Source organism: Procambarus clarkii, chromosome 89 (genome assembly GCF_040958095.1).
Source record: "Procambarus clarkii isolate CNS0578487 chromosome 89, FALCON_Pclarkii_2.0, whole genome shotgun sequence".
Lineage (NCBI taxonomy): Eukaryota > Metazoa > Arthropoda > Malacostraca > Decapoda > Cambaridae > Procambarus > Procambarus clarkii.
The window spans coordinates 9,570,556-9,589,008 of record NC_091238.1 but is presented as its reverse complement, the minus strand read 5'-3'; positions in this window follow the sequence as shown (position 1 = coordinate 9,589,008).

Here is an 18,453-nt window from a genome sequence, read left to right as displayed (position 1 = left end):
TCAGCCCATTATTAATTCATAAGTGATTAAGTGTGTACTCTATCATTATTTCTTGTGATATATTTATGTCCCTATCACAGTAAAATGGTGTTCCCATTTTACCCACAGTTGTTTTACTTAATAATACCTGGAATATTATTGACGTTTGATAGGCTAATGTGAATATGATTAACTGTGACGGGAGCATGAGTCTTGCTCAGTGGTGTAGCTTATAACACTCCCCCCCCCCCCCCCGTGGTCTCGTTCTACATCCCAATGGACAACTTCAATATTCTTATTAGGCAAACTAGTTCAAATTTGACGCTGGTTAAATCTTTGGAACAGGTCATGGTGAATGATGCCACAAGGATCTTACATCAGCTGTCCATGGAGACTAAAACCTGTACTGGCGTAAACACTATGACGTCATTGTGACGCCATGCGCCTCCTCCACACCATATAACGCTAAATTGTCTTATTTTCGTCAGGTCTTTGACCCCCTACTCGAAATGTAAGTAATTATCATAAGGCGGCACCAAACCTGGAAGGCTATGTAGCACCATCATATGTGTGGAATAATAAGAGGGCGCTAAATATCACCAAGGATGCCAATACGAGAACAGAAACGCATAAGGCGAACAATTTCAAAAGTATCTAATTCACCAAGAATTCTATCAAGGGACAAGTGACCGCGGGGGACGGTCCGAAAGCAAGACACACACTAGTCCTGGAAGTCAGGACATTCAACAAGGATATGCATGACTAAGAGGGACAATGCAATTTGGACAATAAGGAGCAGGGCAGCGCTCCATTAAGTGACCGTGAGTTTAGCGTGTATAGCCAATAGGCATCCTTGCAAGAGCCATTTCCCACTGCCGGTTACAGTGGTAGGAGGAAGGCCAGGGAGGGCGCGGGGGGAATATGCTTAAGAGTACACAGTTTGTTACCAACAACCCTGCCAACGGGCAAGGATGGAGGAATGAATAACTGGGTAAAAGTTAGAATAAGGAATACCTTTACGAGAGATGGGACAAGAGCGAATAGCTTCTCTAGCGGCAGCATCCGCAAGCTCATTTAAAGAAACACCAATATGGGGTGGAACCCAGCAAAACTCTACGGATTTAAATTTACTATAGATAAGAAATAGCCAATGTTGAATCTCGACGACCACCGGATGGACAGGATTAAACAACTCTAGAGCCATGAGGGCACTACAAGAGTCAACTACAACCACAAAGGAGGATTGACAACGAGAAAGTAAGAGACGAAGAGCATAGAGAATAGCATAAAGTTCTGCTGTGAAGATGCTAGTCTCCGGCGGTAGGCGACACACATAAGTGCTGTCAGGAAAAACAACAGAGTAACTGTTATAAATATATGTGTGTGTTGGGGCTTCTATGGGGTACTGGTACTATTAAGGGGTAAGGGTAGTTAGAAGACAAGAGTATCAAATATGGGAGAGCTAAAAGGCCCGGCCCCCAAAATAAACTATCCACAGTAATAATAACTTGCTACTAGACCATATATGTTAGTCTAAGGGTTGATCAATGCGCTCCCACACAGGAAGAAGGGATACTCTGTAATTCATGTACTTATTTATTAACCCCTTAACAACCCCCCATATACACTCACACCAATAACAATAATAATAATAACTTTACCACACTATCTTACGTTAAAAGCCTTGGTCCACATAGGCAGGATACAAGGTTTACACTAATAACAAGCTAGGGTAAAGTACTACTGGATAAGCACTGAAGCTGGATGCAGCTTAGGGTAGTGAGACCCCACGTGGTACCCTAATACAAAACACAACACTTAGGGTTACCCAAAACACTGGCAACTACTACCCCCAGGTCTCACCAATCGTTACTACCAGAGAAGGTACACTTAGAAATCATACAATACTTAACTTAATGGTACAGGAACTTAAGGTAAGGGAAATAAGTAAGAGGAGAAGGGAGGAGATTAGGGGTGCAGCCACAGAGTAGGTCTCGTCCGCACGAACGCCAGCCAGAGAAGAACCTCCTAGCGACCAGCTAGGCCTCCCATGTCGTGGTGCCGGAAGGAGCCTAATTGATCGTGCAGCTAAGCACATTAAAGATCTTCCCTATGCAACGTATTGTTACTTTACAAATGATTAGAAAGTATTAGTAAGCAAAGTTGGTGCTTATGTTATTATTTAATAATCAACCCCCAGCTCAGTCTTTAAATGCTCTTTGAGAAACAATAATAGTCTTACGTCTGGCAGGGAAGATACAAACAATTGCCGCTCGAGATGCACTCAACTGTACTACCAGAAAGTTTAATAGCTCAATTTTGACCTCTGGTTTCCACTGGAGAACCCAGGGTCGTAACAGTAACCTACACCGTCTGAAGACTTGGACCCATTGGTGAAGATGGAAATGGAGCGGGAGTATGAAGAAAAGTGCTCAAGGAAAAGGCGTTTCAGAACTGTAGGAGGGGTAAAAGCTTTAGTGATGTGGGTCAGGGATTTGCAATATTGAGAAAGAGGGACCTTCCATGGGGGCAAGGACGGAATAACACGAGGAGAAATATTAGTAATACTAACCGAAAGAGAATGTTGCAGGCGAGACAACTGGACAGAAAGAGGGAGGTGGTAAAAGGGAACAGGAACTACAGGAAGGGGAAGTCACAGCACGACACAGGCGAGAGTAAGGATGTTGTAAGGACCGCGCAAGGTAGCGAAGACAGTAGCGATTTCGGCGGTCTTGGAGAGACAAAGCCTGTGCCCACGTACAAGCTGAGGGTAGAAGTTGAACGAAAAGCACCAGAGCTGAGGCACAACCCAGTATGGTGCAAAGGATCAAGACAGCGAAGAGAAGAAGAAGAGTAAGCACGGCAACCATAATCGAGTTTAGACAGTATGAGAGAGGAATGCAAAGAGAGGACCGTGCGGCTATCTGCTCCCCAAGAAGTATGTAACAGAACCTTAAGTAGGTTAAGGACCATAGAGCATTCAACACAGAGGTAAGAGATATGGGGCGACCAAGACAAACGAATGTCAAAGATTAACCCCAAAAGCTTCGCAGAATCTTTGTACACAAGGGGATGACTATAAAGCGACAAAGAAGGATGAAGGTCGACATGCTTTTGAGTAAGTCATGGCACAAGTCTTAGTAGTAGAGAACTTGAAGCCATGACTGCTGGCCCAAGATGACACGGCATCAATCGCAAGTTGAAGCCGCCGTTGAAGGAAAGGTGAATCATCACCTCGACAGCAAAGAGCAAGATCGTCGACATAAAGAGTGGAGAAGATGCCAAAAGGAAGGGAGAAATGATCATTCAGGGCAACCAGAAAGAGTAGTGCTCAGAACACTATCTTGGGGGTACACCTTTGTATTGCCGAAAAGAGGCAGAGGGAGTGGCACCAAGCCTGATTCGAAAGGAACGACGAGACAGGAAGGTTTGGAGGAAGAGAGGGAGATTACCACGAATGCCAAAAGAACGAAGTTGGGACAGAATATGGTATCTCAGGTTGTCATATGCCTTTTCCAGGTCAAAAAGGACAGCAACAATGGAGGTCTTCGCAGCAAAAGCAGTACGAATATAGACCTCCAAGTTCACCAGTCGTGCTGCGGCACTTGCGAAAACCAAATTGAGGAGAAAGGTGGTGATGGTGTTCCAAGAATCACATCAGACGAACATTTATTATATGCTCAAAGAGTTTGCAGACAACTCGTGAGGGCAATAGAGCGGAAGTCCGTAGGGGATGTCCCAAGAGACCCCAGTTTCCGAATAGGAAGTACAACGGCATCAAGCCAGTCCTCTGGGACTGACGACGACTCCCAGAACGTGTTATACAGACTCAGTAAATACTGAGACGTGCATGGAGGGAGATGGCGAAGCATCTCATAATGAATGTCATCCGAGCCCACTGCTGTAGAACCGCAGAGGGCCAGGGCAGACTGAAGTTCAGAGAGAGAGAAGGGATCGTTATAGGGAAGGCGGAGATGAATGCGGAAATCTAAGGGATGAGATTCAAGAACGGGCTTACGAAGAAAGGAAGGAAGGAAGGATTCAGGAAGATGAAAACCAGAGCTAACAGAAGAAAAGTGGGAACCCAGTTGGGTCGCAACCTGCCCTCAGTCCGCCACAAGAGTACCACGGAGGTGAACAACCAGCGAGATATCTGGAACGAACTTACCCGTAATCTTGGGGATCTTCTTCCAGATCTGCGGCAGACGAGGATCGGACGTAATGGTGGAAACATAAGATTTCCAACTCTCACGTTTAGCTGTACGGATGGTCTTACAGGCCACCGCACTTCCATTCCGAAACAAAATAATCAGCCGTCTGCCGGCGTTTCTTCCAGGCTGCACGCTTACAGCAGACAGCCCGAGCACAGTCCGCATTCCACCAGGGAATGCACTTCCGCATGCCCAAGAAGGTAGAGCAGAGGGCAGCGTCGAAGACGGTGTCATGAAAAAGGAGGAGGGTGCAAGGAAGAGGAAGAGGCAGAGGGGAGAGGTCAGAGAGTAGCATGGAGGGTGAATAGGTTCCAGTCAGCTTTGGCAAACTGCCACCTAGGGAAGGAGACGGAAGGGTGAAAAAAAGAGATAAAGGAAACAAGCATGGGGAAATGGTTACTGTTATGGAGGTCAAGAACCCACCACGTGAGATCTAAGTAAAAGGACGTCGAGCAGAGAGAAAGATCAAGACTGGAAAGGGTGCGAGTTCGAGAGTCCACATGCGTGGGCTCACCAGAATTCAGAAGAGACAGGGAAGAAGAAAGGACGAACGGTTCAAGAAAGCGGCCTTAGGTGTTTGTTAGAACATTACCCCAGAGGGTATGTCGACAGTTGAAATCACTCAACAGGAGCACCGGCTCAGGCAAGGAGTCCAGGAGGTACTTAAGATCAGGAAGGGAAAGCGAACAAATCTACAAGGACCGTGACGAGGGTTCGAACCTACGTCCGAGAGCATCCCAGGCGCTGCCTTAATCAACTGAGCTACAACATGGTTAAATGAGTTGCAACCAGAAGTTCTACTGAACTTACTTGGATCCTGCAACCTCTCCGAGACACAAACCAGGATTTTGAGGGAACATTTGGGGGAAGATAAATGGAACAGACTGTATACCATTTACTCACAAAAACACGGGCAGCAGAACAATGGATAGGCGACGGAAACAGTAAGGGGACAAAGGGAATATCAGTCCGAATCAAGCGAAGCAGTAGAGTTATGTGCCTCAGCAAGAGCTAAGGGGGGGGGGGGAGGAGAAAGAAAGAAATAACCACCAAAGTGACCAGGACGAGCACCAAACATTGGTTCCTGGAGACAAACACAAAGTGGTGAAAACTGTGTAATCAGAAGTTGGAGCTCATGGAAGTTGGCATAAAATCCACGAATATTCCATTGAAGAATAAACATTATCAAAAAAGAGAAAGGACAGCAATAGAAAACAATAAAGAAGCAAAGGTAAAGAAAAACACAGTATATTAAATAAGCTCTGAATCAATATCAGGGTCAACAAAATCAGGGTTAGGGGGCATGGGTAAACTTATTAAGGATGGAGGGAAGGGAGCAGGAGGACAGACCAGAGGCGGACTGACGGGGTCCAGAGGAGGGGAAGACAACCGACAGAGGCTGTCAAGGACAGCAGGAGGAGGGGGGGCAGAAATCGGGGGGAGCACACCTCAGCAAGCGCAGCAACCAAGAGGGAATCGGGGGCGTAAGAAACCTCCATACCTGGGCCAGAGGGGCCCAACCATCGAAATGGGAGAGGACATACACGATGGAGTCAGAGTTGGGGGCGAGGAAGAAAGCGATGCTTTCTTACCCGCTGTGGAGGAGGAGAGGAGAGGAGTCGGGCTTATGTTTCTGACTCAAAGAGACAGGTGTTCCAGCAACAACGTACTGGGCGACAGACTCAATGGCTCGGCAGGAGAAGAACAGGAGTGAACAACATGAAGGTTGCTGGGAGGATGATGGACATCAGCCTGGACAGACAGGCGGTGTGGACGGCCAAGAGATTGTGGGGAGGGTTCGGAAGAAGGATTGGGGGAGAAGAAAAAGAAGACACAGGAGACATAGTGGACGGAGTAGGAAGGGGGGAAACTCCAGAAGGAGAATCAGGAGGAGACCTTCCGGGACAGAACATAAAGGAACAGGGGAGGTGGTGGTGGGCGTGTCCGGGTCCAAGGCCTGGAAACGGTTGCGGGACTGAGGAAGGAGAGGACGAGAGGAGAGGTAGAACAACACGCGAGCATAAGATACGCCAGTGAAAGGGTGTAGACGGCGGACTTGGCATCTCGCGTCAGGAAAAGTCAAACGATCGCGGTGTTTCAAGTTGAACACTGCTCCCTGAAGCTTGTAATGGATACACGTGTGGGAGAAGGTAGGGTGGGCCTGATTGCAATTGAGGCAGCGAGCTTGAGGAGATGAGCGATCTGTTTTGGAGTGGCTATCGTCCCCACACATGGGGCATAGAAAAACAAGACTTGTGCATTTGAGGGCACCGTGACCGAACTTCCAGCATTTATTACAAAGTCTAGGAGAGGGGATGAACTCCTGAACGGAGCACCTGGCACCAGCAAGAATGATAGAGGGCGGAAAGGACCTACTATCGAAGGTGATTTTCACAACTCGATGGGGCTGACGGTGGCAACCATGAGGGGGTTCAGTGAACGTGACCTGGAGGACAGGATGGCCTTGGGCTTCGAGGATATGCTTAACATCCTCATGGCAGTCTTTTAGATCCCTAACACCAGTTGCAGCATGGTGCGGGAGGAGAACAGTGCCAACACTGGCATTTAACCGAGCATTTTTGGAGATACGAACAGGAGTCTCCCCAATGCAGGACAATGCGGCTAAGCGAGTAGCTGCATCTGGTGAAGGAGCAGGACGACACGTGTACCTAAACGGGTGGGGCTAAAAGTAATAGAGGCATCCACCGAATCAACAAGGTGTTTATGGAGTGAGAAATCGTCAGGAGGTGTAGAATCCAGAGGGAGGAGATCGAAGTATTTAGCCCACGAAGCAGAACCAAACAAGGCGTTGTACGTATTAGTATGGGAAGGGATCGTGCGAGTGCGGCCGGGCGGCGACGGCGTTGAGAACCCCCAGAGAGAGAGGGGGTTAAAAGGTGCAGTAATCACAATGAGAGACCTGAGTCGCGCCAGGAGACGAGGTGGTCACCGCTGGGGGCGTGTGGCTCGACCCAGCCACAGAGGAAGGGGAGCCGGGGAAGAGTTGTGGGAAAAGTCTAGCTCTCAATATGAATAATAATCATATAAATGGAATACTAAGATAACTCGAAGGTCCACCACCTTTGTATAAAAGGAAAAATAAATCACTGTGTAAAGACCCAAAGAACCAGTGTTCTATGGGCCTAGATTAAATCAATGAAATATTAAGAGCATTAAATGAACAGTAATTATAATTTATTAAAGAGTAGACTTAACACACAAATCTGGGAGGTTCGGTACTACAGATAAATATATCCCTAGTATAATATTTACTATGGATATCATATATATGTCTGTCCTTCAGTTGAACACAACTGAAGAATACACCATATATTACAACTGAAGAATACACCATACGTTACAACTGAAGAATACACCATACGTTACAACTGAAGAATACACCATACGTTACAACTGAAGAATACACCATATATTACAACTGAAGAATACACCATATATTACAACTGAAGAATACATCTTTAAGGTCGACCGCCGCTTTGAGCAGCAGCTCTTGAGGACGAGTTGGCATCCTTAAAGGAGTTGGTTTTGTGTTGTGCTAAAGACCTATCATCCGTGTAATGGTTATTATTTATTTATATATAAGAAGGTACAACAATGGGTTGTGAGAGATCAGATTTTGGTGAATAAATTGAATTATTTTTCGAAGTGAAGCAAGGCGAGGCAAACCACACATGATCTGCCACATAAGATATACTAAACAGGTAACGGAGTTTACAATGCCTCATTGTCTGTTTCAAGATCTCATCGTTTGATACAAAACTGACACAGTACATGTATGCATTTATACTTTAGTGATTTGGAATGTTTAGCTTGTTTGTATCACAGCCCTTAGTTACCAGATAAATGTTATAAATAATATGTAGTTCCGGTCATATACATATTTTTGTGGAGAAACTTCACGATATATTATCCTATCATTTCAAGCAGCGCTGGTGTTGTGATGTCGGTCCAAGACAACCTGAGGATGACACCATCCTCAGCAACTCTCCTCCAGAAATCCTCTCCTGCGTGTGGTCCAGGCCGATGTAGCTCGAAGCTCGCCCTCAGGAGGCTGTTCTCTGGCTCGACGCTCCTGCTGGTGGTTGTGTGTGGCGTAGTGCCTACTGCAGGGAGCACTGCTTGGTCCGCCAATAGCAACTTAACAGCAGTGATCTATTCACTCTTGAACTATTCAAACTCAGCCACGAGCGCTGCTCCCGTGACCACTGGAAAGTCTATCGCTGCTACTGTAGTCAATGGCACTACGACTGCTGCTTCTGTGGTCAATGGCACTACGACCGCTGCTTCTGTGGTCAATGGCACTACGACCGCTGCTTCTCTGGTCAATGGCACTACGACCGCTGCTTCTCCGGTTAATGGCACTACAACCGCTGCTTCTCCGGTCAATGGCACTACGACCGCTGCTTCTCCGGTCAATGGCACTATGACCGCTGCTTCTCCGGTCAATGGCACTACAACCGCTACTTCTCCGGTTAATGGCACTACGACCGCTGCTTCTCCGGTCAATGGCACTACGACCGCTGCTTCTCCGGTCAATGGCACTACAACCGCTGCTTCTCCGGTCAATGGCACTACAACCGCTGCTTCTCCGGTTAATGGCACTACGACCGCTGCTTCTCCGGTCAATGGCACTACGACCGCTGCTTCTCCGGTCAATGGCACTACAACCGCTGCTTCTCCGGTCAATGGCACTACAACCGCTGCTCCGGCCAATGAAACTACGACTGCAGCTCCTCCTGTCAATGATACTACGACCACTACTAGTGCTCTTGCTGTAACAACAACTTATACCACTCCACAGACGACGAAAGCAGGTAAGGAACCACAAATATCAATGAAGTGCCGACCATAAGCCTGCCATGACCAGAAATTACAAGAATTGTAAATAAACCAAAATACGATTTTGTATTGGATGACATTATGTAACAAGGATGGTTGTGAGTGCATTCTGAGTATGCGTCGGTGCTAAAGAGAGACTGTACTGTCCATCAGGTGACACATGCTGGTGGAACCTGACGACGAGGATGTACAGCGTGCCGCCCACCCTCTTCCTTGACTCAACCGTACACTACTTGCCCCTTCTTGGCCTGCTGTCGGTAAGCTGACTGTGCTGCCATCTGGGTCCCACTTGGTGAAGGTCTTGGTCCCCTGCTGCCGGTAAGGTGACTGTGCTGCCATAGGGGTCACGCTAGGTGACTGACCTGCTAGTAGTAGTCTGCTCTGCATTGATATTGCTAGGAGTAAACATTGTCATAACCTACACAATAAACCAGAAACCAATATGTCCAGGTCATAAAACAACAGGTTCAGACTAAGGAGCAACAGGTTAAGACTAAAGAGCAACAGGTTCACATTAAAGAGCAACAGGTTCAGATCATAGAGCAACAGGTTCACAACGTAAAGTAACAAGTTCAATCCATAAAACAACAGGTTCAGACCACAAAGCTACAGGTTTACATCATAAAGCAATAGGTTCAGCACATAAAAAGAGATTCAGATCATAAAGCAATAGGTTCAGACCATAAAACAAGAGGTTCAGGTCATAAAGCAATAGGTTAGGAGTAGTGAAGTTGAGGACTCAGACCGTGCACGAGCACCGGGGCAGGTGCCACCCAGGTGAGCACGGAGCGATCCGACTCAGGGCGGCGAGTGGTGCCCCGCTCGCACGGTCTACATCATGTGTTTAATGGGGTGTGTGGTTAGGATAGGGTGGCCATGTGTAGCAGGTGTGTATGTTAAAGTGATAGTCAGGGGTGTGTGTTGAAAGTACACGTTTTGCAAGTGTAAAGTTGTATTGGTGTGCGTGTATGCTTAGAGTCAAGCATAGGGTCTCTAAATCTAAGCATGTGGAACAGGTGTGAAGGAGTTGGGAGTAAGAAGGATACCTTCGCGAGAGGTGACGTGCTCGCTGCGTGTCCTTTCTTGCTCTGAGTGGGGGGGGAGGGCTTCTCGCTCGCATGCTGGCAACACCCGGCATCACCAGGCCTAGGAGACCAGGTGCCGTATGTGGTGGTTAGGTTAGGGTTGTCGAGAAGGGGGAGTATAGGGAATGGGATGTGTGATTCTCTCTCTCTTTCATCTTCAGTAAGAGTATGGAGAAGCGTGTGCATAGAAGTGTATGATAGACAGATAGATGGAATAATGTATTAAGGTGTGGAAGGAATACTCACATAGGTTTTGTAGTACCTGAGGCATCTTCAGGTCATCTGGCTTCCCTCACCAACTCTTTCTGGAGCCTGAGAGAGTGAGATGGATGGGCGTGAGGGTATGGAACATCCTAAAACACTTAACACTCGGTTAAGGGCATCATAACAATGTTCTGATGTCTTGAGAATCGCAGAGGCTGTGCACGATCTTTCACTCAGTCTCGGAGAGTTAAAACCACACATTAACCTAAGTACCTCTTTTTGGATGTAGTGAGGAGGGTGTTGTGTATTGATGCAATCAAATATATATTTTAAACAGAGAACTTAAACAATAAAAACTCAGTAACGCTATGAGGTTAAGATGTAGGCTGCTCCGTAGGAGACTTTCGGGTAGGCTGCTTCATGGAAGACTTTCAAGTAGGCTGTTCTATGAGTTTCATATCTGAATGATTCGTCTATAGAAACACTTTACTTTCGTTCCACTAAAAAGTTTGGAGATGTGTGTATGGGGTAGTGTAATATACTAGATAGATGTATGGAATATGGAAAGATAGATTAATTAAGTATTAAGGTGAAGATGACACTCCCAACGGCACCACTCACCGCCCTGACTCGGATCGCCCCACGCTCACCTGGACAGATGCTCGCGCACGGCCTGCATCCTCACCTTCACTACTCTTCAGGCCATAGAGCAATATGTTCTTAAGAGTTGTTCACTGAATCCTGTGACAGGCGTGTTATGTTGTCAGGGCCCAAACGGATCTGTGGTAACGGTGCAGTGTGACCCGGGAACGTTCGTGATCTTCCTGGAGGGGGAGCCGAGGGTGCCAGACCCCCAGGGCGCCGTGGTGCTGCAGTGTGCCTCTGGGGCGTGGCTGCTGGCCCAGCCTGACTACACCCTCCCGAGCTTGGAGGCCGCCTTCCTCCCCGGCTGCACTTCCCGTGAGTGCCGTGTTGCAGGGCGGAACACCTCTCAACGCTTGGCCTCTCAACCTAAGGATGGTTATTAGGCCTGTCAACCTTTCCAGGGTTTCTATGCGTCTTTTCTCTCTCTGTCTCTTTGCCACTGTCTCCGTTCCACTCATTTATATATATATATATATATATATATATATATATATATATATATATATATATATATATGTCGTACCTAGTAGCCAGAACTCACTTTTTGGCCTACTATTCAAGGCCCGATTTGCCTAATAAGCCAAGTTTTCCTGAATTAATATATTTTTTCTAATTTTTTTCTTATGAAATGATAAAACTACCCATTTCATTATGTATGAGGTCAATTTTTTTTTATTGGAGTTAAAATTAACGTAGATATATGACCGAACCTAACCAACCCTACCTAACCTAACCTAACCTAACCTATCTTTATAGGTTAGGTTTGGTTAGGTAGCCGAAAAAGTTAGGTTAGGTTAGGTTAGGTAGGTTAGGTAGTCGAAAAACAATTAATTCATGAAAACTTGGCTTATTAGGCAAATCGGGCATTGCATAGTAGGCTGAGAAGTGCGTTCTGGCTACTAGGTACGACATATATATATATATATATATATATATATATATATATATATATATATATATATATATATATATATATATATATATATATATATATATGTGTATGTATATGTATGTCAATCTCTCTCTCTCTCTCTCTCTCCCCCCCATGCCCAGAAGATGCTTGAGTAACTTTCAGTTAACGTTAGTGAGGTTCAATCCATGAGTGCCGTGGTGACGTAACAATCTCTCTTATCGAAGTTGAATCAATGTTGAACTAATACTATTACGTTTATTCAAAGTCCATAACAGTCGTAAGATCTGTTTTTTTAACAAGCTATGGACAATGACACCCACATTCCATACATCACAGGCGTCTCTGGGGTTGGGGATATTAGCTGCTCCTTCAGGAGGGGCATGGGGGGGGGTGTGAACCCCATCCACCCTGTGACACTCCCATACAATCACAGGTCATCCTGCAAAGTTTAGTGAGGCTAACCCAAAGCATCTGGCCCCCAACCTCATGCTTGACCATGACTAGTGGTGATGGGGCATGAACTATGGGAGACACTAGTGGTGACGGGGACACACACTAGTGGCGACGGGGGACACACACTAGTGGTGACGGGGACACACACTAGTGGTGACGGGGACACACACTAGTGGTGACGGGGGACACACACTAATGGTGACGGGGGACACACACTAGTGGTGACGGGGGACACACACTAGTGGTGACGGGGACACACACTAGTGGTGACGGGGACACACACTACTGGTGACGGGGGGCACACTAGTGGCGACGGGACACACACTAGTGGTGACGGGGGACACACACTAGTGGTGACGGGGACACACACTAGTGGTGACGGGGACACACACTAGTGGCGACGGGGGGCACACTACTGGTGACGGGGGGCACACTACTGGTGACGGGGGGCACACACTACTGGTGACGGGGACACACACTAGTGGTGACGGGGGGCACACTACTGGTGACGGGGGGCACACTACTGGTGACGGGGGGCACACTACTGGTGACGGGGGACGGGGGGCACACTACTGGTGACGGGGGGCACACTACTGGTGACGGGGGGCACACTACTGGTGACGGGGGGCACACTACTGGTGACGGGGGGCACACTACTGGTGACGGGGACACACTACTGGTGACGGGGGGCACACTACTGGTGACGGGGGACACACTACTGGTGACGGGGGGCACACTACTGGTGACGGGGGGCACACTAGTGGTGACGGGGACACACACTACTGGTGACGGGGGGCACACTACTGGTGACGGGGGACACACACTAGTGGTGACGGGGACACACACTAGTGGTGACGGGGGACACACACTAGTGGCGACGGGGACACACACTACTGGTGACGGGGGACACACACTAATGGTGACGGGGACACACACTACTGGTGACGGGGGGCACACTACTGGTGACGGGGACACACTACTGGTGACGGGGGGCACACTACTGGTGACGGGGGGCACACTACTGGTGACGGGGACACACTACTGGTGACGGGGGGCACACTACTGGTGACGGGGGACACACTACTGGTGACGGGGGGCACACTACTGGTGACGGGGGGCACACTAGTGGCGACGGGGACACACACTACTGGTGACGGGGGGCACACTACTGGTGACGGGGGGCACACTACTGGTGACGGGGGGCACACTAGTGGTGACGGGGACACACACTACTGGTGACGGGGGGCACACTACTGGTGACGGGGACACACACTACTGGTGACGGGGACACACACTAGTGGTGACGGGGGGCACACTACTGGTGACGGGGGGCACACTACTGGTGACGGGGGCACACTACTGGTGACGGGGGCACACTACTGGTGACGGGGACACACACTACTGGTGACGGGGACACACACTACTGGTGACGGGGGGCACACTACTGGTGACGGGGGGCACACTAGTGGTGACGGGGACACATACTACTGGTGACGGGGGGCACACTACTGGTGACGGGGACACACACTAGTGGTGACGGGGGGCACACTACTGGTGACGGGGGGCACACTAGTGGTGACGGGGACACACACTACTGGTGACGGGGGGCACACTACTGGTGACGGGGACACACACTAGTGGTGACGGGGGGCACACTACTGGTGACGGGGGGCACACTACTGGTGACGGGGACACACACTAGTGGTGACGGGGGGCACACTACTGGTGACGGGGGGCACACTACTGGTGACGGGGACACACACTACTGGTGACGGGGGGCACACTACTGGTGACGGGGACACACACTAGTGGTGACGGGGGGCACACTACTGGTGACGGGGGGCACACTACTGGTGACGGGGGGCACACTACTGGTGACGGGGACACACACTACTGGTGACGGGGGGCACACTACTGGTGACGGGGACACACTACTGGTGACGGGGACACACTACTGGTGACGGGGACACACACTAGTGGTGACGGGGGACACACTACTGGTGACGGGGGGCACACTACTGGTGACGGGGGGCACACTACTGGTGACGGGGACACACACTAGTGGTGACGGGGGGCACACTACTGGTGACGGGGGGCACACTACTGGTGACGGGGACACACACTACTGGTGACGGGGGGCACACTACTGGTGACGGGGACACACTACTGGTGACGGGGACACACTACTGGTGACGGGGGGCACACTACTGGTGACGGGGACACACACTACTGGTGACGGGGACACACACTACTGGTGACGGGGACACACACTACTGGTGACGGGGGGCACACTACTGGTGACGGGGACACACTACTGGTGACGGGGACACACACTACTGGTGACGGGGGGCACACTACTGGTGACGGGGACACACTACTGGTGACGGGGACACACTACTGGTGACGGGGGGCACACTACTGGTGACGGGGACACACACTACTGGTGACGGGGACACACACTACTGGTGACGGGGGGCACACTACTGGTGACGGGGACACACTACTGGTGACGGGGGACACACACTACTGGTGACGGGGACACACACTACTGGTGACGGGGGGCACACTACTGGTGACGGGGACACACACTAGTGGTGACGGGGACACACACTACTGGTGACGGGGGGCACACTACTGGTGACGGGGACACACTACTGGTGACGGGGACACACACTACTGGTGACGGGGGGCACACTACTGGTGACGGGGACACACTACTGGTGACGGGGGACACACACTACTGGTGACGGGGACACACACTACTGGTGACGGGGGGCACACTACTGGTGACGGGGACACACACTACTGGTGACGGGGACACACACTACTGGTGACGGGGGGCACACTACTGGTGACGGGGACACACTACTGGTGACGGGGGACACACACTACTGGTGACGGGGACACACACTACTGGTGACGGGGGGCACACTACTGGTGACGGGGACACACACTAGTGGTGACGGGGACACACACTACTGGTGACGGGGGACACACACTACTGGTGACGGGGATACACACTACTGGTGACGGGGACACACACTACTGGTGACGGGGGGCACACTACTGGTGATGGTGATGTACCAACAGATGAGCTGTGCTATGGAAGCTTCAACAAGACCAAGAAGATGGTGATGATAACGAAGAGTTCGGACTCCTGGCTCACCGACCACGGCTCCTTCGTCACCCTTCTGGTGAGTACGCCTGTCCTGTCCTCAACCTTGCTAAGCACTCCTGCCCTCACACTTGGTGAGTACTGTCATCACTCCTGTGAGTACTCTTCCTCACCCTTGGTGAGTACTCCAGTTTAGCCCTGACTCCTGTGAGTACTCCTGCTGTGAGATTTACTCCTCAACTTCCCTGAGTTCATTTTTGAAGCCGTATGTAAATTAAAATATAACGGAAATACTTCCCAATATAAATATATTAATTTAAAACAGCTGCAGAATTACTCTATCACTGAAAGCAACAAGCTACGATTACTCTAGAAATCTACTGTCAACCAATTTAGTTGATGACGTAGCTGGTTTTTTGTGTTGTGGGAAAACTGACTCCTGGGACTATATTATTTAGTTTAATTGCAAGTATTTATTTTTTTATTTATAATTTATTTATTTATAATTTAAAATTTTATTATAATTTATTTAATTATTTATAACTTATTTAATTATAATTTATTTAATTATTTATAACATATATAATTAAATAAATTATAATTAAATAACTTATTTATTTGTAATTTATTTAATTATATATAATTTGTAATTTATTTAATTATTTATAATTTTAAGTATTTATAATTTTAATTTATAATTTATTTATTTATAATTTATTCACTGATAATTTATTTAATCATATATAATTTACGTATTTATAATTTATTTAATTATTTATAATTTAATTATAATTAATTTATTTCGATAACGGATTGTATGATTTTAATTTTTCCCGCAAGTAGCTTCATACACAAGTTCGAGGGTTTATTTAATTATAGGCTAATTGAAATTACTCGATTGGCTCAGATTAATTTATAATGGTTAGTGTACAATGGTTAGTGTTTTATAATTGAGGAACCACTTAGCTGTTGTGTAGAATATGGTCTGTTTAATGTAGAATGGACACGTCCACTCCGCTTAAGCTGAATCTCTGATGGCGTCTCAGAGTGCCTTGAGGAACCAGGGGCCGGATTCAGGAAGGTACTTACAAAGGTTTTTCCTCTTAGCTAAGAGCGTTTTCCGTCTTAGCGCCTTCGTGGCGGCTACGTCTGTATTCAATTAACTACCCTAAGTGGAAAAACCTTCGTAAGTTCATTCCGGGATTTAAGTGTGGTTTCGACCACTCGTAGCTTTACGTAAACTGGATATAAGTTATTTTTTCTCTACTACATAACACTGGGATCGATTTATGATATTGGAACATGACCAAAATATTATAGCTGGTGAATCTAGTGAAGAGGAATCCTTCGTGTTAGTTATATATGCATTCTCTGCTTAAAACTTGAAGTAAATATGTGTTTGATGATAGTAGAATTAGTTTTATAATAGCAAGATATTATACCAGTAGTTATTAAGTAAATAAACACTGGTGAACATGAAATATGAGAGAAGGTGATGAGCCCTGCCTGATGGGATCATTTACTATCACCAAATGCCCCTGTTCACCTAGTAGTAAGGGTGTACCTTAGCTATACATACCCATTTCTAATTTATTTAGTTTGTTTTTATTTTGAAATTAAATCTGGGTGAGACATAAAATAAAAATATGCTGCACAAATGATGTTAGGTAAGGAAAAGGGTAAAAATGTCACAAACTTTATTCATTGAATACTTAAAGCTATAATTATGACTATATAGACTATTAAAAAAGAGAGAGGGAAGTAGGGGTCCAAGACCTCTTCCTGTTATACAATTTGGGTGTGGAACAAGTCATTATCAAAAGAAGGCATCATGCCGGGAAGGCTATGTAGCAGTGAGGTGAGGCAGCTACTTATTTGAGAAATGCTTATTTTATTTACCTTATAAGCTGAGGCAACTTATTTTATTTGAGGAATACTCAGCTGATTCCTCTACATTTAGCATGGAACAAATTTGTGTCCAAGACCTCTTTCTGTTACTCAATTTGGCTGTGTGTAACCAAACTAGAAGTGCTCTACAAATCAAGGGACCCAGAATGTGGAATGACCTCCCGAATCATGTCAAAGGCTGTACCTCTCTCAACCAGTTCAAGAGTTAAACCAAGTACTGCCTAATTAACTCCATGTAACCTAACTTACCTCCTAAATGTCAACCCATGTCTTGCTATTTTTTAAACAACGCTGTTCACCAACATGTGCAATTGCTGATTTATGCTATGTTAACCCCCTTTTTGTATTTTTTATTCCTTCTTTCAACACAATTTATACCTAATCCCGATTACTATTAAGTTTTAGTCTGTGTTTTTTCCCCCCACACCTTGCCCGAAATGCTATGAGTATTAGTGGCTTTAGGTATTGTATGTACTAGCTCTGTCTATAAATCCAACATTATGTTTGTAAATCAACTGTATGTACTTTTCCTGAATAAAATGTATTTATTATTTATTTTTTAATCAGTAAGTATTAAAAGAAGGCACCAAGCTGGGAAGGCTATGTAGCACCATTGTGTGTAACAATAAACCAAATTTTTTTTAACAAATAATGCACCTGTATGGGAAAACAAATCCTGTCAGCTGTAAAAATATTGATGCAGTTATTTAAATGAAAAATATAATGAAAGAAATATTACTGGTTTATTTTTTTCCTATCTTTTTGTACTGTACAGTATATCCAAGGAAGTGAAAAATTGAGACATAATGCACAATTTAATGAATGATTAGCATGGATTAGCAGTTCAAAAGAAATATGACTTGTATTACATATCAACATGAGATCTTAATGATCCATGGTCAACATGATTTAATAAGGATAATACAGTACTGTATTTGTAATAATACAAACTATAATTTAAAATCTTTATTACTGATTTTTTTTATTAAGAAGATTAGGTATACACAGCAATGTGCTGCTACCCTATTCTATATGGAATATTACACAGTGTAGATAAAAAACTAGCTATAAGTTTATCTA